Source organism: Macrobrachium nipponense, chromosome 19, assembly GCF_015104395.2.
Source record: "Macrobrachium nipponense isolate FS-2020 chromosome 19, ASM1510439v2, whole genome shotgun sequence".
NCBI lineage: Eukaryota > Metazoa > Arthropoda > Malacostraca > Decapoda > Palaemonidae > Macrobrachium > Macrobrachium nipponense.
Window position 1 is genome coordinate 7,884,208 of NC_061088.1, and position 23,345 is coordinate 7,907,552.

The following is a 23,345-nucleotide window of genomic DNA, read 5'->3' on the forward strand; positions in this document are numbered from 1 at the left end:
TACTTATTGCATTACTCATAACAATGGTTGCATTTCTGTGGTTACCAGATTACTGAAAGGAAGTTACTATTTTATTTGATATTACAAAACAGTTTTATCGTAATATGACGTTTGATCAAACAGACCAAATTACATTACCTTCCCTTGCACCTGTCACCTACCCCAAAAACTTCTATGAGCTTCTGAACTTTTTTTACTTTTATTTATTTATTTATTTACTTATTCATTTATTTATTCATTTATTTTTATGCTGGTAGGATAATATTTCTCCAATTCTAGATCCTCCGCCATATTCATTTTAAATCGTCCCTATGTTCTCGACAGCCTATTTTCTATAGTTTTTTTTATTCGGGGAGTAAGCCTACCAACTACTCTGTTGTTGTTGCTGTCGTTGTTGTTGTTTTCGTTCTTGCTGTTGTTGTTCTTGTTGGGGGGGAGGGGTAGGAAAGCCCAATGGAAAAGCCTAAAAATGTCTGAAAAATGTATTTTTCATTTAATTAAATACAGGAATTTTAGGATAGGATATTTATGATTTATTCAATAGATTGAAATTATAAAAAATAACTAATGTGGATGTTAAACAGTACAGAACAATTATTATTTCTAATGAAATATAGCGTATTTGTTTTAATTTTCGTTGGTGAAACAATGCGCTATTTGACCTTAGATTTTAGCACGCGCCACGAGTAAGCTGGAGGTCGGCCCACACTTCTTCCTTCTCTGCAGTCGAATTTTATGTGTAATTATGATACAGTAGCAGGTTCAGTGTACCGTATAAATATATTTCATATATACATTTTTTTATATTAACTTTTTTTATAATATATTTCATATATAAAATTAACTTTAACTTTCTAATGGGTCATGGATGATATGACCTCACGTGATTCTCAACAAATCAGTCAATCTATTTTCTACATCCAGAAGAACCAGAATGTTTATATGGAACGCCATTGATTCGTCATAATCACATTTACCTCAGAAATTTGCAACAAACTTCAGCAGTCCGTTGCAAGCGGCAGTTGACAATAGACGAGGAAGAATTGATAGTTTAATTGATTTTTTTTATTATTCAAATTTATTCATTTTTTCTTTCAAAAGACTTCGATCTCATTCTTTAAAAAAAAAACGTTTGAACTCTTGATTTTATTTTTCTTTTACTTTTATGCTTTGATTTTGTTCATAGTGAAAAATAACGTTTTTATTTATCGTTCTGGGCAATCTAGATACACGGCTTCAAATGCATTTTGCTTAAATGCATTGTCAATGCAAGAAATAGTATGCTACTTCATGTCAAATTTACAGTAAGTAACAGATACTTAATTCATGCAATATCGCCTTGTAAATAAGCAATACACCTACAAGAAATTACTCAATAATTACGCATTACATCCACGAGCAAGAGGGACTTAACTTTTTTTATTTATAAGTAACAAAAGAATAGCCACAAAGCACTTGTTTCGCGTAGAGTATAATTACGGAGTAATTTGAAATAAGTGCCTGCAAAGATTTATGATTACGGATAATTGCTAAATACAACATGTACTTAGCAATATGGCCGTCATGAAGTTGCTGTGTTTGCAAGATATGACAGCTTGAGCCCCAAAATTTTAATTTATACTTTATGGATTTTCTACTAATTTCATGCACTCATATTTCTTCGTAAAGGTGTTTCTGCGTTTACGTATACATTCATAAATGTATATTTATATAGATACATATTATTTTGCTTGCATTATACTTGAACGTCATAAGTCGTAAAATATACATTTATTTCCATACAATATTTATAAAATTAAAATTCTTAAATTAGGATAAGAGAGAGAGAGAGAGAGAGAGAGAGAGAGAGAGAGAGAGAGAGAGAGAGAGAGAGAGAGAGAGAGAAAATGCTTACCACTTAAACATGACACCGTTTTAAAAATCCCACACAAAATGAGAGAGAGAGAGAGAGAGAGAGAGAGAGAGAGAGAGAGAGAGAGAGAACAAAAACCACTTCGCCAAGCAATCCTTCTGGAGCTCTTATACAGAGAGATAGAGAGAGAGAGAGAGATATACCACCTCTTCAGGCAATCGTCGAAACTCCCCCAAACAGAAAATAATACCACATAGCCAAAATACCATTAGTATGAGAATCATAAGAATTATTTCGCCCGAGTGGAACTCTGGTGAAAGTCTAACCCTTTTTTACATGCATCGCGCTCATGTGTTCCTTTATTCAACCCCTTACTCGTCTCCTTTGTTACTCCATTATCTCTCTCTTTCTCTTTCTCTCTGTCTCTGTGTCTCTTATTGTTCTCTGTCCCCTTCCGAGCCGGGTCCGTTCGTTAATAAACGTGCTTTTCTCCGGCTCCCCTCCCTAGAGATTTTTTCTTTTTTTACTTTGTCTTGGGTTTGACACGTCTCGTTCGTGATCCTTTTCAGCTTGAACTGCTCTGCTGATAATGCTTCTTTGTTTAGTGTAGTTTCGTTTAGTTTAGATTAGTTCAAGTTAGTTTAGGTAGTTTGGTTCGCTAATCTGTATTCTCACGGATATCGTTTTTTCCTCTACCTCTCGTGTGTGTGTGTTTTATATATATATATATATATATATATATATATATATATATATATATTATATATATATATATATATATATATATTTGGTTTTGCTTGGTATTGATGCTGATTTTTTTAAAATTTCGTTCCACTCTGTTTAGTATAGTATAGTTTAGTTTAGTTTAGTTTTTGCTCTGCTTTCTTAAAGCATTATTTATTGCTCTACTTCTTTTCTTTATTTTTCTTGTTACAGATGCTGTTTTTAATATGTTTTTTTTTTCCTATTCCTTTATTTTAGTTACTCCTCTGCTAAAACATTCCTACAGACTTTGTATGTTCACCTACTTCTCTCTATTTTATTCTCGTTATTGATGCTGTTTTCTCTACTTTCTCACAGTCGTCGTTTATTCTTCTTCTCTTCTGTTTTTTTTTTATTTTACTTCTTAAAGATGCTTTTTCTTGTTTTTTTTTTGTTTTTTTTTTTGTCTACTTCCTTTTCATTTCTTTTTATTTTATTTTTCGACTCTACTTTCTTACACCCGTCGTTTATTCTTCTACTTCTTTTCTGTTTGTTTTTCCCATGTTTTTTTTTTTTTTTTTTTTTTTTGTCAAGTACTATTATATTTGACTTAGTCCTCCCCTCTCTCTCTACGTTTTGTAATTTATCATATTATTTTTGCTTCTTTTGTTCCGTTCATTCATTTCGAGTCCTGTGCACATATTCTTTCATACATAATTATAATTTGTAGCTCTCGTGTGTTATTTTACTTTCATTTTTAATCTTTTAGTTTGTGAGGACATCTGCTTTTATATATTTTTTTATCAGATTTTCCTATTCCCATTCATTCCTACTTTTTATTTCAGCGAGGAATCTTGTAGTAAGAAAAGTTATCATTTTTAGCAAATTCTTCAAAAGATCATTTCAAACTCTTCTCTGAGCCTGATAGTAACTGTTTGTTTACGTTCATTTATAATCCTTTTCTGTTACCAAAAACAATCTACAACAGCCTCAGTGGCGTGGTTGGTTTGATGTTTGCTTCTCACCTCGGTGGTCACGGGTTCGATTCTCGGCCATTCCATTGAGGAGTGAGAGATGTGTATTTCTGGTGATAGAGGTTCACGAATCTCGACGTGGTTCGGAAGTCACGTAAAGCCGTTGGTCCCGTTGCTGAATAACCGCTGGTTCCATGCAACGTAAAAACACCATACAGACAAACAAAAAACATAGACAATCTACATTACATTCTTTTCATTTTATATATTACATTCACTTCTTTTACTTTTACCATGACATTTTTTTTATTGTCCTATAGGCTTATGTTAAGTGCGCTTGAAGTTGTATTTTTCTTGATGTTGTATTTTTTCTTTGTAAGCCATGTACTTGCAAGAACAGAAGAGATTACTGTCCACTTTGTTTATTTTGTATTATGTCTCTTTGTCGACAAATTTGTACGAATAATTGTATATTTTTTGTCAATAAAATAACTAACTAGATAAGATGATCCAATATTAATGTTTTTTCCTGCCTCGTGTCACTAAATCATTTTTACATTTTTATGGGCTTTTTTTTTATTTATTTAATCTTTTTTTCGAATTTGTGTCTTGCCCAATAATCTTTTTTTTTTTTCTTCTGGTCGATCTCCATTGTGAGGTTGCTTTGTGTCCGATTTTTTATTTTTTTTATGTCTCCTCCCGTCGGAGAAACGCAATAAAAGGAAAAGAAAAAAAAAAAAAAAAGAACTGGGTGATGGGTTGTCCAAACACTGTTAGATGGAGTCATCTATGTCATTGGGAGTTCCCGAAGGACCTTCTCCCCACCCACTTCCTCCTCCTCCTCCTCCTCCTCCTCCTCCATTGTTTGGTGGGCCGTTTCATCGCTCGGAACGTTTTAACTTAAAGGACTTTTATGCTCTCTCTCCTATCTCTCTCTCTCTCTCCCCTCTCTCTCGGCCTCTCTACTCTCCTTCTTTTTCTATTCCGAAATATTTCCTCCATTTCCGCCTCCTGTTTCACTTGGATCAACTGAGGCTATCTCAGGTCACATATCTCTTCAAGGTTACTAGAGGTCACCATTGTTTCGCAAGGTCACGAGAGGTCTTCGGGATTACAAGATGTTGCCATAGGTCACAAGACATCATCAACGTCACCTAAGGTCGTCTTAGGTGGGAGGTGGTCTTCGAGGTCACAACGACTTTTGTAACATGAACTCTTAGCAACCTTCTTTGACACGATTTCCTGTGGCCTTGTATACCCGGGAACTCTTCTTCTTGTGGCTTTGGAAAACCACTTGTGACCCAATATGACCTCAGATGACCTTGTTTTTTTTCTTATATATTACTAAATAGTCTCCTCCTCCTATTCCATTTCCTGCTGATTTTCTCCCGCCTACATCTTTAGACTCTCTCTCTCTCTCTCTCTCTCTCTCTCTCGGTTTTATATTTGTTCTATTACTGTGCCATCTTTTCATGTCAGTAAGGTTAATTCTCTCTCTCTCTCTCTCTAGTATTTGTGAACGAGATGAATTATGTTAAAGAAATAATAGTTTATAATGCGAGTATTTCAGACCATAATGTCATAAAGAATTAACGAGTCCATTCCAAAGCAAGTGAAAACAGAGATAAGCAAGAAATGGAAAAGTGAAGGATATGGAAAAATACAACTTCTACAGTAAAAATATAAAAATGGTCAGTAAATGAAGAATTAAACAAAGATTGGGATAATATTTTCGTAAGTGATGACATAAAGGTAAATACGGAGATATTATATATATTAGAGAAAATAGTGGATATATATACCGAAGAAGAAAAGTAAACATCAGTCATGCATACCAAGAGACAGAAGGATCTTGTTCCAGAAAATCAGAAAGTGGAAAAAAGGTCTAGCAAAAAAAAAAAAAACAAAAAAAAAATGCATGGAAAGTTATAGAACTAAAAAGTAAGATAGAAAATGCAGAACAAAAGATTATACAATCAAAAGAAAACAAAATGAAAAACGGGACTTGGAAGAAAAACCCTATTAAATATCAAGCAAAATCCCCAAACTATTATACTCATATGCGAAGAAGATGAATAAAAGAAGAATAGAAATAGGCCCTCTAAGAATTGAAGGGAGATTAACGAATGAAAAAAAAGGAAATTTGCAACATACTGCAGAACGATATAAGAGAGAATTCACCCCTAGAATAGATAATGAAGATAATGATATAGAAGTAAGGGATGAAAATAGTGAATATTTTAGCTGACATAGATATAATGAAGCTGATATTGTGCAGGCTATTAATGAAATTAAAATGGAGAGCTGCTGCAGGGCCTGGATGGAATTCCTGCTATTTTGTTAAAGAAAGTAGTTCATTCTATCGCAAAGCCACTTGCAATATTATTAAGACAAAGTGTAGATACAGGCAAGATTTATGATGAGCACAAATTAGCATATATTACCCCTACTTTCAAAAGTGGATCAAGACTAGAGGCAAGTAATTATAGGGCCTGTGAGTCTAACATCACATATTATGAAAGTGTATGAAAGGGTAATGAAGAAAAATATTATGAAAACATTTAATAAAAAATAATTTTTTTTGTTTAATAAAGGACAACATGGTTGGTTTCGTATTCCCGGAAAAAGAAAGTACACAAACCCAACTGTTAGTCCACGTGAGAACATATTCAAAAATATGAAAGCGGAAATGAAAACAACGATGTGGTTTATTTAGACTTTGCAAAAGCTTTTGATAAAGTAGACCATAATATATTAGCGAAGAAAATTAGAAAACACAATATCGTGGATAAAGTAGGAAGATGGTTAAAAGAATTTTACACAACAGAAAACAGATAGTTATTGCAAACGACGAGAAATCGATGAAGCCAAGGTAATATCCGGTGTGCCGCAAGGTACGGTGTTAGCTGCAATACTGTTTGTTATTATGATTGAAGACATAGACAATAATGTTCAAGGATTCGGTTAGGTAGTGAGTAGTTTTCGCAGATGACACAAGAATAAGTAGAGAAATTACTTGTGATGAAGATAGGAACGCTCTACAAAGAGACCTTAACAAAGTATATGATTGGGCAAGAGGTAAATAGGATGGTATTTAACTCTGATAAATTTGAATCAATAAATTATGGAGACAGAGAAAGAAAGCTATATGCATATAGGGGACCTAATAATGACCCACAATCACAAATAAGGAAGCAGTTAAAGACCTTGGTGTGATAATGAATAGGAACATGTTATGCAATGATCAAATAGCAACTCTGTTGGCAAAATGTAAAGCAAAAATGGGAATGTTGTTACGGCACTTCAAAACAAGAAAAGCTGAACACATGATTATGCTTTATAAAACATATGTTCGTAGTCTACTTGAATATTGCAATATGATATGGTAAAACCCCGACACTATCAAAAGGATATTGCACAAATAGAGTGTACAAAGGTCCTTTACAGCTAGAATAGAAGAAGTTAAAGACCTTGACTACTGGGAAAGACTACAATTCTTAAAATTATATAGTCTAGAAAGGAGAAGAGAACGCTACATGATAATTCAGGCATGGAAACAGATAGAAGGAATAGCAGAAAATATCATGGAACTAAAAATATCAGAAAGAGCAAGCAGAGGTAGATTAATAGTGCCCAAAACTATACCAGGAAAAATAAGGAAAGCACACAGGACATTAATCCCACTACGCAACAGCATCGATAAATGCAGCGTCTATTCAATGCGTTGCCAGCTCATCTGAGGAATATATCAGGAGTGAGCGTAGATGTGTTTAAGAATAAGCTCGACAAATATCTAAACTGCATCCCAGACCATCCAAGATTGGAAGATGCAAAATATACCGGAAGATGTACTAGCAACTCTCTGGTAGACATTAGAGGTGCCTCACACTGAGGGACCTGGGGCAACCCGAACAAGATGTAAGGTCTGTAAGGTAAGGTCTCTCTCTCTCTCTCTCTCTCTCTCTCTCTCTCTCTCCTACCTTCCTTCCTTCCGACCGTGCAAGCAAAAATCCTTTAAAGCATCAAGGACAGTGTAATCTTCCGAGGCCGAGCGCCGTCTCGGGCGAATCAAGATGGATTTGACATTTTATCCCCATCAGCCCGTCCAGGGCGCTTCCTTTATCTTCCGAAGTCTGATCGACTCCAGACGGTCTTCCCGGGGAGGTTTTCAGAGATCTTGATGGTTACTGATGCCCTGTCTCTGCTTCTGAGGCTGCTGCTGTTCGTGCAGCTGCTTCTGCTGCACAAAGGATGCTGCTGCTTCGTCGTCTTCTTCTTCTGCTGTTTCATAGTTGGGGCCTTTGTTCTGGTGAAATTGTGCCCTGTGGAGAAATTTTTCAGGGATCTTGATGGTTACTATTCAGGAGCTGAACTCTATTATTTTTTATTTTTTTATTTTTTTATTTTTTTTTTTTTTTGCTCTATCACAGTCCTCCAATTCGACTGGGTGGCATTTATAGTGTGGGGTTCCGGGTTGCATCCTGCCTCCTTAGGAGTCCATCACTTTTCTTACTATGTGCACCGTTTCTATGATCACACACTTCTGAATGAGTCCTGGAGCTACTACAGCCTCTAGCTTTTCTAGATTCCTTTTCAGGGATCTTGGGATCGTGCCTAGTGCTCCTATGATTATGGGTACGATTTCCACTGGCATATCCCATATCCTTCTTATTTCTATTTTCAGATCTTGATACTTATCCATTTTTTCCCTCTCTTTCTCTTTAACTCTGGTGTCCCATGGTATTGCGACATCAGTGAGTGATACTTTCTCCTTGACCTTGTCAATCAACGTCACGTCTGGTCTATTTGCACGTATTATTATTATTATTATTATTATTATTATTATTATTTTTTTTTTTTTATTCAGAAGATGAGCTCTATTCATATGGAACAAGCCCACCATACTGGCCATTGACCTGAATTCAAGCTTCCAAAGAATATAGTATTCCTTAGAGAGATGCAGTTCAGAAACAAAAAATAGCAGTATATTGCCTTTGATATCTGTATTGGTTTTCGATAAATCCTTCTCAGGAGTTATTCCAATTCAACTGAGAAGTCTGATAAAGCATGATGGTTCACCACCAACGTACCTGTGATCAAAACCAGTGAAATCTTTAATATGCACTGTAACGATTATCAAATCTTCCAGATTATTTTGATATAGGTTACTTATTCCTAATGAACATCATATTCTTTGGAAGCTTGAATGTGATTGGTTTAATCCAAAATACATAATTTTCATCTTCTAAATAATAATAATAATAATAATAATAATAATAATAATAATAATAATAATAATAATAATAATCATCTTCATCAAGGGACATAGCATACTTGACTTTCTGCAGAGCCGGTCTTCTAGATTATTCCAACAAAATTATCTTCTGGTATCCCTCTAGTGTCCCTCTGTAGGCCTTCTGGAGCCCATATTGTGGGTTTTAGGCATCCTCTTACCCTGAGAGCTCATCTGCTGAGCAGCTGTTGACTCTCCTCGGGAAAGTTCTTCTGCCTGCCGAGATGGGGGGATCTCGCCAGCCATTGACTTTCACTGGGAGAGTCCACTGAGCAACAGTTTGTTCTCGCTGGGTAAGAGTTCCTCTGCCTGACCAGGTGGGTTGGAAGATCCCTGGCCATTGGCTCTCACCCTGAGAGCTGATCTTCCTGCCTCCAAACCAGTGTTTCTTCTCATCCTCTTGAGAGCTGGTCCTCCTGCCTCCTAACAACTATTGGCTCTCATCCTCAGACGGAAGACATCTGCAAGAATAGATCTAGATATCCGACTATTTGCCCGCTTTGACAGACAGCGATCTTCTATTAGAAGTCTTCATCAAGAGACATAGCATACTTGACTTTCTGCAGAGCCGGTCTTCTAGATTATTCCAACAGAATGACCAGAAGGAAGACATCTGCAAGCATAGATCTAGATATCGCTTTGACGGAGATCTTCTATTAGAAGTCTTCATCAAAGGACATAGCATACTTGATTTTCTGCAGAATGTCCTATCGTACTTATTATTATTATTATTATTATTATTATTATTATTATTATTATTATTATTATTATTATTATTATTATTATTTTATATATTTAATGTTTTGGTCTATCACAGTCACCCTATTCGACTAGGTGGTCTTTTGCACGAGTCCTGGAGCTATTTGGGCATTTAGGTTTTTCCAGGTTCCTTTTCAGGGGTCTTGGGATCGTGCCGCTTAATGTTCCTATGATTATGGGTATAATATCCATTGGCATACTTCGTAACCCGTTTTTTAGTTTAGTAATATTTTTCAGGTCCTGATACTTATCAATCATTCTAATTAATTCATTATTATTATTATTATTATTTTTTATTAGTTTTATTATTATTATTGAGAAGGAAAGTGGACCCTAGTAAAACTAGATGCCGAAGTAGCTCCAGGACTCATGCAGAAGAGTGTGCTCCTAGAAACAGCGCACACAGTGAGAAAAGTGATGGACTCCTAAGGAGACAGGATGCAACCCGGAACCCCACACTATAAAAACCACCCAGTCAAATTGGAGGACTGATAGACCAAAATATAGAAAATAAAAAAAAATAAATAATAATAATAATGCCACCAATATTGAGTCAAGGTGCGAAATTTGTCAATTCCCTGACAAAAGGATGATAGAAAACGCATCCATATAACACCAAGTATTGCTTAAACTTGTTATCAGGTGACAAGAGATTAAACGTGTTGATATTTTGCAGGCGGATGCTTGTCGATCAGCAGATGTATATTGAAGCTGTTTTATGTCTATTAGGGCTTGACGAGCCCAAGCAGAGACAATACGTCATACTCTTATTACTAATTAAATTTGTTCATGTATTTAGATTTAGATTTGAGTGGAAGGTATCGGCAATACAATATCATATACAGTCGTCCACTATTTAGATTCTGAATATTAACTGCATGTTAATTCAATCAATGAAGATTCTTCTAGTTATTTATTTTTAACTCTTGAATTTATATTTAGGCTACCTTCAGTACTAATGAACTCTTTGGTCAAATGATTATTAGTAACCCAGATCTCTCTCTCTCTCTCTCTCTCTCTCTCTCTCTCTCTCTCTCTCTCTCTCTCTCCAATATTTATTTCTACATATTGTCTAGTGTTTACCCTTGTCTAAATTTCCTCGTTATTGCAGTCCCCCCCCCCCCCCTCCCCTCTCTTCTCTCATCACTCTCTCTCTCTCTCTCTCTCTCTCAATCTCTCTCTCTCTCTCGTCTCTCTCTCTCTCTCTCTCTCTCTTTCCAGTATTTATTTCTCCATAATATTGTCTGGTTTTCATTCTGTCTAAATCTCTTCGTTATTGCAGTATCCTACTCTCTCTCTCTCTCTCTCTCTCTCTCTCTCTCTCTCTCTCTCTCTCTCTCATTATGTATTGCTATATGTTTGTCTAGTGTTCATTCTGGCTAAATCTCTTTGTTATTGGTCCCTCTCTCTCTCTCTCTTCTCTCTCCTCTCTCTCTCTCTCTCTCTCGTTAGAGTATAGCACAACGCCTCCGGCACCCATACCATAGCATTTCGAAGACAACAACACAACAACAACAACAATAACAATAAGAAAGGCAAAGCCAGGTAGAATTAGATTCACGTCTCCCGAATTGCGGTGTTGCCCTCATACACAAACAACCTTAGCGACTCTGATGAGAAATAAAGACGTCCCCCCCCCCACCCCCAACCCCCGCACCACCCCCACCACCACCTACCTAGCTTCAGGGAAGGGGAGGGGAGGTATGGAAGTCTCCCCCCCCCACCCGCCTCGCCGAAATCCCCTATCCAGCCATATCAAAAATTGGGGGAAAAGGGGCCCTCTGTGAAACAGGGAAATTTGGAACTGGTTCATTATTTTCAAGCTGGAGACACCCCCCCACCCCCTACCCCGCCACCCCACCACCAGTACCACCTAGCGTCTGGGGAGGGGAGGGGGGAGGTATGGAATCCCCTATCCAGCCAGATAAAAAATTGGGGGATAAAATCAGCCTTTTTGAAATGAGTATTCTACTATCTACCCCCCGGGGGCTATAGAATGTTTAAATAAGGAGGCGATGTCAAAGGATGGTGGATTCCAGAGTCATCTGGTTATCTGAGGCTGACTTACAGAGTCAGAATATGGGATGGGGATTGAAAAGCCGCACTTTGTAAAATTAGACGTGTTTTTAGGTGCCAGGGGTGTTTCTGAATTCAGTTCTATTATATGATTATTATTATTATTATTATTATTATTATTATTATTATTATTTATCTTTTTTTTTTTTTGGTCTATCACAGTCCTCCAATTCGACTGGGTGGTATTTATAGTGTGGGGTTCCGGTTTGGCATCCTGCCTCCTTAGGAGTCCATCACTTTTCTTACTATGTGCGCCGTTTCTAGGATCATACTCTTCTGCATGAGTCCTGGAGCTACTTAAGCCTCTATTGTTATTATTATTATTAATATTAGTATTATTAGTATTATTATTATTATTATTATTATTTCAGGAGAACATATAATTATGTAAGAAGCACGACTTCAATCCATTAAAATTGGAACGTTTTCTTTCTGTTATAGGAATAATAATAATAATAATAATAATAATAAATATTATATTATTATTATATTATTATTATTATTATTATTATTATTAATTACATTTCTCTCTTCCTAATAAACAAATTATCATTATTATCATTATTATTCTTATTATTATTATTAATAATAATAATGAATTAATTAATTACTCTCTCTCTTCCTAAGAAACAAATAATTATTATTATATTACAGCATAGTAAATAACTATAAGGAGCAGAGTTTCAAATCCATTAACTGTTGTAAGATATTTTTTCCTCGGTTCTAGACGAACAAATATTTTTAAAAAAAAAGCAATAAAGATAACAAGCAGCTACTCTTAACAAAATTTTGAAACTTAAGCCAAAGATATTCGTTCGAGGATTCCACCCAACATTAAGTTAATTTTCCTAAAAGCATCGTACACCAAAATGCTAAAAGACAATCTCAGTGCCAAAAAAAAAAAAAGTCAAAACACCATTTTTCTTGCCTCCAAAAAATTCAAACTTAGCATAATCACCCACTTCCAATAAAAAACAACTTCCTCTGCGTGCTGTTGTTTTAATAATGGAATTACAGAGCTAATGACGAGCACTTATGAATTATGATCTACGGCTCAAATTTTTTCATCAAGTCCTTAAGAAAGTGAAATCATTTGTCTTGCTTGTCCTAAAGATGTTCGTCCCCGAGTTGGGAATACTGAAAAGGGTGGGGGGAGGGGCTGTTCTCTTAAGTAATTAACATACATCTGAATATTCATTGGATTTGTCAAGTGTTAAAGGGGGAGAGAGAAAACGTTTGGTATATTCTGGTATGCACAGACTTTGAAATGTTTTGCCAATAGCTGTATACAGTAAGATATCCATGATTTATTTTTTTAGCTGGCGTTTCACAAGGGGCCAATGAAACGTTTGGCATGTAGTGTTCATGCCCAGACTTGGAAGTGTTTTCCCAGTTGCTGTTTACAATATATCCATGATTTTTTTTCCAGCTGTCGTTTCACAATGGGTAAATAAAACGTTGGGCATGTAGTGTTCATACCCAGACTTGGAAATGTTTTACCAGTAGCTGTTTACAATATACCCATGATTTGTTCAGCTAACTTATCACAAGGGCCAAATAAAATTGGCATGTAGTGTGCATACCAAGACTTTGAAATGTTTTGCCAATAGCTGTTTACATTAAGATGTCCGCGTTCTTATTTTTCAATTAACGTATCGAAATGACATACTTTCATCGTCGTTTGCACTGCTTAAGGACGCTTACTTACATATGTATATCTCCTAATGCATTTCTTTGAAATGTTTTGCCAATAGCTGTGTCAAATACGATTCCGATTATTTTTTTCTAACTAACCTTTCAAATTGGCATGCTTTCATTTTCGCGTGCACTGCTTTGAAAATATCCATATTTTTTAATATTATTTTTCGTATTCTTTAACGTTTTCCATGCGTGAAATGTACTAGAACTCTTAGCAACGTTTCTTACGTCCTTGTGTATCTAACGATTGATTTTTTTTTTCTTTGATACCTCTAAGGCCTCTAGGGTATTTGGCTTATAATATCCAGCCATATTTAGACGTCTGAAACTTTTACCCTGCATATTTTTGTATTTATCCTTTTCAAACGTTTGTCTGTGACGTTTACTAGCTGTTAAATTTGGGGATGGTTCATCGTCTGGTTATACAGATGTTTTGCGGAGGGGCCTGCAATCAATGCCTAGATTGAGAGAGAGAGAGAGAGAGAGAGAGAGAGTAAGGAGAGAGAGAGAGAGAGGAGAGGAGAGAGGCAGGTGGGGGGAATGAGATGGGGGACTGGATATTAAATTCAGAAAAAGGCAGAGTAGGAAATTCTTTAAATAATGAACGAGCTATAGAAGTAGGCTTCGAAATAAAGCAGAAGAGACTGAGCAAAATAAAGGCAGGAAAAGAAAAACGACCCTACAGAATTAGAGAGAGAGGAGAGAGAGCGCGAAGAGAGAGAGAGAGAGAAGATAGAGGAGAGAGAGAGAGAGAGATCACATCCTTACGCCGCCCCATATGAAATGCCTATAGGGTTTTTTGTTAGAGATAGAGAGAGCGTCCTTCCTTCCCTCCCTGTGTGATGTCTGAAGGGTTTTTGTTAGAGAGAGAGAAAGAGAGAGAGAGAGAGAGAGAGAGAGAGAGAGAGAGAGAGAGAGAGAGAGAGCACATCCCTCACCCTATGTGATCTCCAGATGGCTTTTGATTTCCAGTTATTAGAAGATGACACGCAGAAAGGGGTCCCTTCCTCCTATTCTCCGAACGTTAGTCCCTGAGGGGAATTCAAAACACTATTTGAATACAAGTACAACCGGGGAAAAAAAAAGTCGAATTTTTCTTCTCAATAACTTACTGAATTAAATATTAAAATCCCGTAGCGGGGTAGCGCCGTCAGTGCACCTTACGTCCCTCCGGCCCCTTGCTGCAACCTCTTTCATTCCTTTTACTGTACCTCTGCTTCATATTCTCTTCTTCCACCTGATTTTCCAACCACTAACAATTGTTGCATATTGCAAGGTTTTTCTCCTGTTAAGCCTTTCAAACTTTCTTACTGTCAGGACTTCGTGGGTCCCATTGCTTGGTCTTGGCCTGAATTCGATATCCTATTCTAAATACAGTTTAAAGCTTTGTAAATAATATTAGGGAAATTTAAGATTTTTGGATTTAACTAAGACAGGTTAATACAATCCCTAAAAAGTTTTTTTTTTTAATTGTCTAAACAATTCAAAAATAATCTTAGAAGTTTTTTTGTATGATTTTCAATCTATTTTTTAAAATTAAATTAACTGATTATTTCATCATAGAATTTATACAAAATTTAGAAGAGATATTTCGAAAAAAAATTCTATTTTTTTTATATATCAATATTGTATCTAACTTTGGGCTTTCTAAAACACTTAAAAATAATTTTTTTCTGACCAGAAGTTTTTGTTAAACGTTTCAAACTCGTTATTTCATTATAAAATTCATTAGAACATTTTGAAGCCATATTTCCGAGGAATTTTATGTCATTATAATGTATAATTTTGAGTTTTCTAAAACACTTGTAAATCGATTTTACATACCAGAATGTTTATCAAAATTTATAAACATTTTATCCCCGTTAAAATTATGCTTTGTAAAAATTAAAATTTATTGTTTCATAGTAGATTTTAAACCAAAATTTAGAAGCCATATTTACTATAAGATTTATAAAATCATCATAGTAGAAGTATTTACCTTTCAAATGAGTTACAAGTCACAATTTATTAAAAGATTTATGGTCAAAATATTTTATAATTTTCAATAGATTTCGTGTATAAGAATTCAAACTTTTGGTTTCATAATAACTATTACCAAAATTTATATACCACATTTCCTTCCCAGAAATTTTTTGATTAAAAAATTTTTGGTGGTAGAATATTTTATTTATTTTCAATAGGTTTTATGTATAAGAATTCAAACTTTTTGTTTCATAGCATAACTTATACCAAAATTTATAAACCATATTTTTTCTTATACAATTTTTGGTCGACTATTTCATAATTTTCAATATAGATTTTGTATATAAGAATTCAAACTTTTGATTTGTGTATCATTGTAATATACAATGTTTATTTTTCAGTTTTCAATAGAATTTATGTATAAGAATTCAAATGCTTTTTTTTTTTCATAATATAACTATCACCAAAATTTATAAACCATATTTCCCAGATTTTTGTGTATCATTATAACATACAATGTTTATTTTCAGATTTCAATAGATTTTATGTAAAAGAATTCAAATGTTCTGTTCCATAATATAACTATCGCCAAAATTTATAAACCATATTTCCCAGAAATTTTGTATATCATTATAATATTTATTTATCAAAACAATTTCAAATCATTCTTCATAACCTGAATCTTCGTCCGGATTTAAAAAATCATAAACCTCACTTTTTTCCAACTGCTTCTACCTCTCTCTAGCTGTATGCCATATTGAAAGTAAAGTCTCAAGACATTTTACCTTTATTTTTCGGCGATTTCCGGGGCATAAATCAGGGCGGTGATTCGGGCATGCCGGAAGTAATAGGGCTGTGATTCTGATCGTTATGGGAGGCAAAGGATGCGGAAATACAAACTGAAGGAAATTCTCCTTCCTGGAGCGTGGAAAATAATTCGGATTTGCCTGTTATGTGGGAGCTTTTGAAATGTTCTACTTCTCTCTCTCTCTCTCTCTCTCTCTCTCTCTCTCTCGTGCGCTCACAATCACACGCACGCGCCTCAGTGGCGTGGTCGGTACGGTGTTGGCGTGCCACCTCGGTGTCTGCGAGGTCGATTCTCGGGCATTCCATTGAGAAGTGAGAGATGTTTATTTCTGGTGATAGAAGTTCACTTTCGACGTGGTTCGGAAGTCACGTCAAGCCGTTGGTCCCGTTGCTGAATAACCATACTGGTTCATGCAACGTAAAAATGCCATAATGATAACAAACAAACAATCACACACGCACACATATATATGTCCGGAACCAGGCCTTATCGGGGTGGTTGGTATTATATCTCTTTCGATTAAGCCGAGATGCAAAGGGTTATTAGAATGAACTGGGAATATGAATCTTATGGGTTTCATTATCAAGAATGCAGTTCACAATTCAGGCAGACTCACTTTTTATTCCCTCTAAGCCCCTTTTTCCCCTTTTTTAAAAAAAAGAACTCGGTTCCTACGGAGCTATCTAAGCACTTAAATCTGACCTCTTATTTCATATTCCACTTCCAAAAACACTTCAGCTTCATTTTAATGAATCAAATACGGAAGCTTAGTTTTGGTATCAAGCAGTCTCGCTTAACTCTCACCTAAACCTTTTTGAAAAAGGACTACGATTTCGAGTACCTATAAACCTCCTCGCTTTGAATACCTGCCGCAGTCGCTAACCGCTGAGACGCTCGATTTAATAATCCTCGTATTTCAAGCCAGCGATCAAGGAAGGCAGTCAAGTCCTTTTCACATCCTAATCTTTTTTTTTTTTATCGCGCTCGGAAACGCAAGCAACAGCAGCTATCTCAAAGCCAGCGGGAGATGCGCGCCTAATGGCTGCTTCTCCCCCCAACCCCCACCTCACCCCACCCCCCCCACTCCTGTCATAGTTTGATCCGGGGGAAGAGTTTGCTCATAAACATTAGTCTCGCTGGTGCTTCGTTTGCTGGTTTGCCTTTGCTGGAGTTCTTACCCTTTGGGAAATGTCCTTGGTGTTGAGATGTTAACTGTAAATGATTCTTGTGTGTGTGTTGAGAGAGAGAGAGTAGAGAGAGAGAGGAGAGAGAGAGAGAGAGAGAGTGGGGGGGGGTATATATATATCTCCATAAGGATTTTTCTTGTTCTAGGTAACCTCAAGATTTCCGTTTTTGGGCAATCAAATTATGAATTATTTTCGTGATTTTATATATATATGTATAGTATTGTATATATATATTATATAGTTATATCTAGTATATATATATATATATATATATATATATATATACATGTATATATATATACCATGTATATATATGTATATATATATATATATATATTTATATATATATATATATATATATATATATATATATATACATTAGGCAGAGAGAGAGAGAGAGAGAGAGAGAGAGAGAGAGAGAGAGAGAGACTGTATTATTAGTCACCACAACTATTTCTCAAGCTCAAGATGTCCTTTTTTTTTTAGCTGTTTCCTATGAATTATTCTCATGGTTATACGGATGTATATATTACAGAGAGAGAGAGAGAGAGAGAGAGAGAGAGAGAGAGAGAGAGAGAGACCTTACCTTACAGACCTTACAGTTCGTTCGGGTTGCCCCAGGTCCCTCAGTGTGAGGCGCCTCTAATGTTCTACCAGAGAGTTGCTAGTATACATCTTCCGGTATATTTTGCATCTTCCAATCTTGGATGGTCTGGGATGCAGTTTAGATATTTGTCGAGCTTATTCTTAAACACATCTACGCTCACTCCTGATATATTCCTCAGATGAGCTGGCAACGCATTGAATAGACGCTGCATTATCGATGCTGGTGCGTAGTGGATTAATGTCCTGTGTGCTTTCCTTATTTTTCCTGGTATAGTTTGGGCACTATTAATCTACTCTGCTTGCTCTTTCTGATATTTTTAGTTCCATGATATTTTCTGTTATTCCTTCTATCGTCCGTTTCCATGCCTGAATTATCATGTAGCGTTTCCTCTTCTCCTTTATATAGACTATATTAATTTTAAGGATCTGTAGTCTTTCCCAGTAGTCTAGGTCCTTAACTTCTTCTATTCTAGCTGTAAAGGACCTTTGTACACTCTCTATTTGTGCAATATCCTTTTGATAGTGTGGGTACCATATCATATTGCAATATTCAAGTGGACTCACGAACATATGTTTTATAAAGCATAATCATGTTTTGTTCAGCTTTTTCTTGTTTTGAAGTGCCGTAACAACATTCCCATTTTTTGCTTTACATTTTGCCAACAGAATGGCTATTTGATCATTGCATAACATGTTCCTATTCATCATCACACCAAGGTCTTTAACTGCTTCCTTATTTGTGATTGTCATTATTATGGTCCCCTATATGCATATAGCTTTCCTTCTCTGTCTCCATAATTTATTGATTCAAATTTATCAGAGTTAAATACCATCCTATTTACCTCTGCCCATCATATACTTTGTTAAGGTGAGAGAGAGAGAGGAGAGGGGGAGGGGGAGGGTTGAGATTGAGAGAGAGAGAGATGAGAGAGAGAGACCGAAGGAGAGAGAGAGAGAGAGAGAGAGAGAGAGTTTATGCATATCCTCAATTCTTTTGAGAAAAAAAATGCTCTTAACCACTGCAGCCAGTATCCAGATGAGAAAGTAAATGAAACCACTCTTCCTTACTTAGTAGGATTTAAACTCAAGCACTGCAGAGAGAGAGAGAGAGAGAGAGAGAGAGAGAGAGAGAGAGAGAGAGAGAGATGGAGATTACCGTTCACTCAGCTTTCAGAAATGGATAAGAATAATGACCAGGCGATTAAAAAAGAAAGAAATTAAAAAAGAGATAGAGATCCAGAGAAGCTTGAGAAATCGCGTAACGAAGACAAGACTCCACCAAGAAGTTTATGCAGCCACTGATGGCAAAGATTTGGTGGGATTAAGACCGTATCCCGCCGAGCCTTGCAAGAATACGGTGAGGAGGCCGACGGTAAATGGAAATGCCTCCTTTTCGAGGAATATGAATGGCTCCAGCCATGAGACACGAAGGAGGAAAAAAAAAGAAGAAGTCGGAACGAAGAGGAGTATCCCACCCACATCCACCCCCGAGACTCGAGACGTCGTTAGGAGCACATGAAGGAGGAGCCTAGTGACACTTAGTAGGCCTACGGAAGGAGGAGGGAGAATAGGAAATGAAGGGATTAGGAGAAGGATCTCGTATGCCTCGGGGGCGTTTTTATGCCCCATCTACTACTCACGTACTACACCTACAATACCCCCCCGCCCCACCCCCCACCCCCCCGCCGCGCGCTCATGCTGTTTCTTCTGCTCCTTCGCTCTTGTCTCTGGGAGTACTGGGGAGTGGATGATATATATAACCTCGTTTTCTGGAAGTGTCAGTTCATTCATGTTTTTGTGGATTTCTCTCTCTCTCTCTCTCTCTCTCTCCTCTCTCTCTCTCTCTCCGTGACAGATTTGTGAGATTATTCTCTCTCTCTCTCTCTCTCTCTCTCTCTCTCTCTCTCGTCTCTCTCTCTCTCTCTCTCTCTCTGCTCCTAGAGATAAGTGAGCACATGATGTCTCCTCGGATGGACTAACAAGTCTTTGAGACATCCTAATCCTCGTAACTCTCTCTCTCTACACACACACACACACACACACTAAAATATATGCGTTCTCCTTGTGTATATGTGTGAAAACATGAACCACCCATTCTCTCTCTCTCTCTCTCTCTCTATCTCTCTCTCTCTCTCTCTCTCTCTCTCTCTTATACCAAATGACAAACGCTTTAGATAAAACCCCAGGCAGGAACTTACGTATTATACGTACGTACACTCCAACGCGGCAGGATCAGGTTAGATTTAAATACGAAATTGCATTGGCTTGGAGGAGTTTGAAATCCTACTGGTTAAAGGGGATCCCCACCGGTGATATCCTTCGGTAAAAGATCGCGAACGATCGAGATTTGAAGGATACCCAAGGAGAGCGGAAGGTAACGGGAGAGCATCAAGCAGATGAATCTTAGGACGAGGATGGAAATGAAGATTAGAATGGAAGGGAAAAATGATCTCGGAAGAAGAAGAAGAAGAAGAAGAAGAAGAAGAAGAAGAAGAAGACTGTGGCGCCAGATTAGGGGGGGTGGGGGAGGGGGGTGGGTTGTGGATGGGGAAGGGCCTTATGCCATCAGGTAATGTCACTCCTTTTTGTAGTCTAAATTCATTGCATTCTTTCTTAGTAACGACTTCACGTTGAGGTCGTAGTGTTTGGGAAAGTGGCTAAAAAAAAAAAAATTATCAAGACGTTTATGTTGATTTAGCTCTCTCTCTCTCTCTCTCTCTCTCTCTCTCTCTCTCTCTCATCTCCATTCCGTTCCGCAAATTCATTTCCCTGGATTCGCTGTAAGAAAGAAGTTCGACTTCCTAAGCATCAACGACAAAATTAATCTTTCACATTGTCCTCAAACTTATTGCTTTAAAAAAAAAAAAAAAAAAAAAAAAAAAAATCCTGCAAGCTTCGCACTGCAGATTTTAAAAATAGTTTTTAAAAACATCTTTGCCTTTCCTGCTTCTTCAGCAAGCACGAGAGACGAAGCGAGAAGTTTTCCTGGATTGGAAGAAAAAGATATTAAGACGCAGTTTTGGTAAACAGCTGGAAAAGACAAAAATAAATCCCCACGGACGCTGACTTGATCGAAGTGGGGTAAATCAAAGCAAGCCAGAGGCGATTGTGTATTGGGGAAGAGAGAGAGAGAGAGAGAGGAGATGAGGAGAGAGTGTAGAGGAGAGAAGAGAGAGAGAGAGAGAGATGGATGGGAAAAACAATCGATTAAGAGAGAGAAAGAGAAGGAAGTGCAGAGCTAGGTTAAAGCAAAGAACTGCTTGACAGACAGACAGACAGACAGACAGACAGATGGGGAAAAATCGATTAAGAGAGAGAAAGGGAATGCAATGCAGATCGAGGACATGAAAGCAAAGAATTGCTTGAGAGAGAGAGAGAGAGAGAGAGAGAGAGAGAGAGAGAGAGAGAGAGAGAGAGAATGAAGGAAAGTCTTTGAAAAAAACGTTTAAGTGAGAGAGAAAAAGAAGGTAATATATTAAAAGAGAGAGAGAGAGAGAGAATGCAATGCAGAGCGGATATTAAAGCAATGAATTGCTTGAGAGAGAGAGAGAGAGAGAGAGAGAGAGAGAGAGAGAGAGAGAGAGAAGGTGGGGGGGGGGGGGGGGGGGGCAAAAGCAATAACTGGAGAGGATCGAGTTGGAAGGAAGTGGAAGAGAACGTAGAGTAAGAGAGGAAAAGAGTAGAGCAAAAGAAAAATTGTTGAGGAAGGAACGACGGAGAGAGAGAGAGAGAGAGAGAGAGAGAGAGAGAGAGAGAGGCTGGCATTGGAGAGTATGTACTGAAGGAAGAAGAGGAGAGAGTAAGAGACGGTACAGAATAAAACGAAAGAATTGTTTTGAGAGAGAGAGAAGAGAGATAGATGAGAGAGATAGAGAGAGAGAGAGAGGAGGAGAGATAATAGAGTAAAAGAGAGCGAAAGAGTAAAGCACAGAATTTATTTAGATGGTGCAACAGGGAGGGAAAAGGTAGACAGAACTAGGAGAAGAAGAAGAATGGAAGGTTGTGGAAGGAGGAGGCCAAGGAAAGGAGGAGGAGGAGGAGGAGGAAAATAATTGGCTGTTGGAGGAAGGCGGCTTCATGCGCTTACGCTGGAAGCAAAACACACGGGGGGTGGGGGTGGGGGGTGGGGGGGGGGCAAGATCAACGAATGATATTGAAGACACCCTGCCTTCTCTCTCTCTCTCTCTCTCTCTCTCTCTCTCTCTCTCTCTCTCCTCTGAATCTGAAAAATTGATGAACATAGTAATATATAGACCTCCTAATACTAAAGAGTTTGACTTAATAATTGAAAAATTGATGATATATGTAGAAATCACAAGGACTGGGACTATTCTCCTATCTGGTGACTTCAACTTTCCTTTCGTAGAATGGAAAGAACGAATAGGAGACTGTGGTTGTACTTATACATATAAAAAAGAGAGTAATAGTAGTGCAGAAGATAAGAGGCAATTTGAAAAAGCTATTAGATATGCTACTAGAATACAACATTCAACAAATAAATCACCTGCCAACAAGAAAGAATACTTTAGACCTAGTATTTGTGAAACGAGATGAATTATGTTAAAGAAATAATAGTTTATAATGCGAGTATTTCAGATCATAATGTCATAGAATTAACAGGTTCATTCCAAAGCAAGTGAAAATAGAGATATGCAAGAAATGAAAAAGTGGGAAGGATATGGAAAAATACAACTTCTACAGTAAAAATATAAAATGGTCAGAAATTAATGAAGAATTAAACAAAGATTGGGATAACATTTTCGTAAGTGATGACATAAGGGTAAATACGGAGATATTATATAAAATATTGGAGAAAATAGTGGATAAATATATACCGAAGAAGAAAAGTAAACATCATTCATGCATACCAAGAGACAGAAGGATCTTGTTCCAGAAAATCAGAAAGTGGAAAAAAGGTCTTGCAAAAGAAAAAATGCATGGAAAGTTATAGAACTAAAAAGTAAGATAGAAAATGCAGAACAAAAGATTATACAATCAAAAGAAAATGAAAAACGGGACTTGGAAGAAAAAAACCCTATTAAATATCAAGCAAAACCCAAACTATTATACTCATATGCGAAGAAGATGAATAAAAGAAGAATAGAAATAGGCCCTCTGAGAATTGAAGGGAGATTAACGAATGAAAAAAAGGGAAATTTGCAACATACTGGCAGAACGATATAAGAGAGAATTCACCCCTAGATAGATAATGAAAGATAATGATATAGAAAGTAAGGGACGAAAATAGTGAATATTTAGCTGACATAGAACTTAATGAAGCTGATATTGTGCAGGCAATTAATGAAATTAAAAATGGAGCTGCTGCAGGGCCGGATGGGAGTCCCTGCCTATTTTGTTAAAGAAAGTAGTTCATTCTATCGCAAAGCCACTTGCAATATTATTAAGACAAAGTGTAGATACAGGCAAG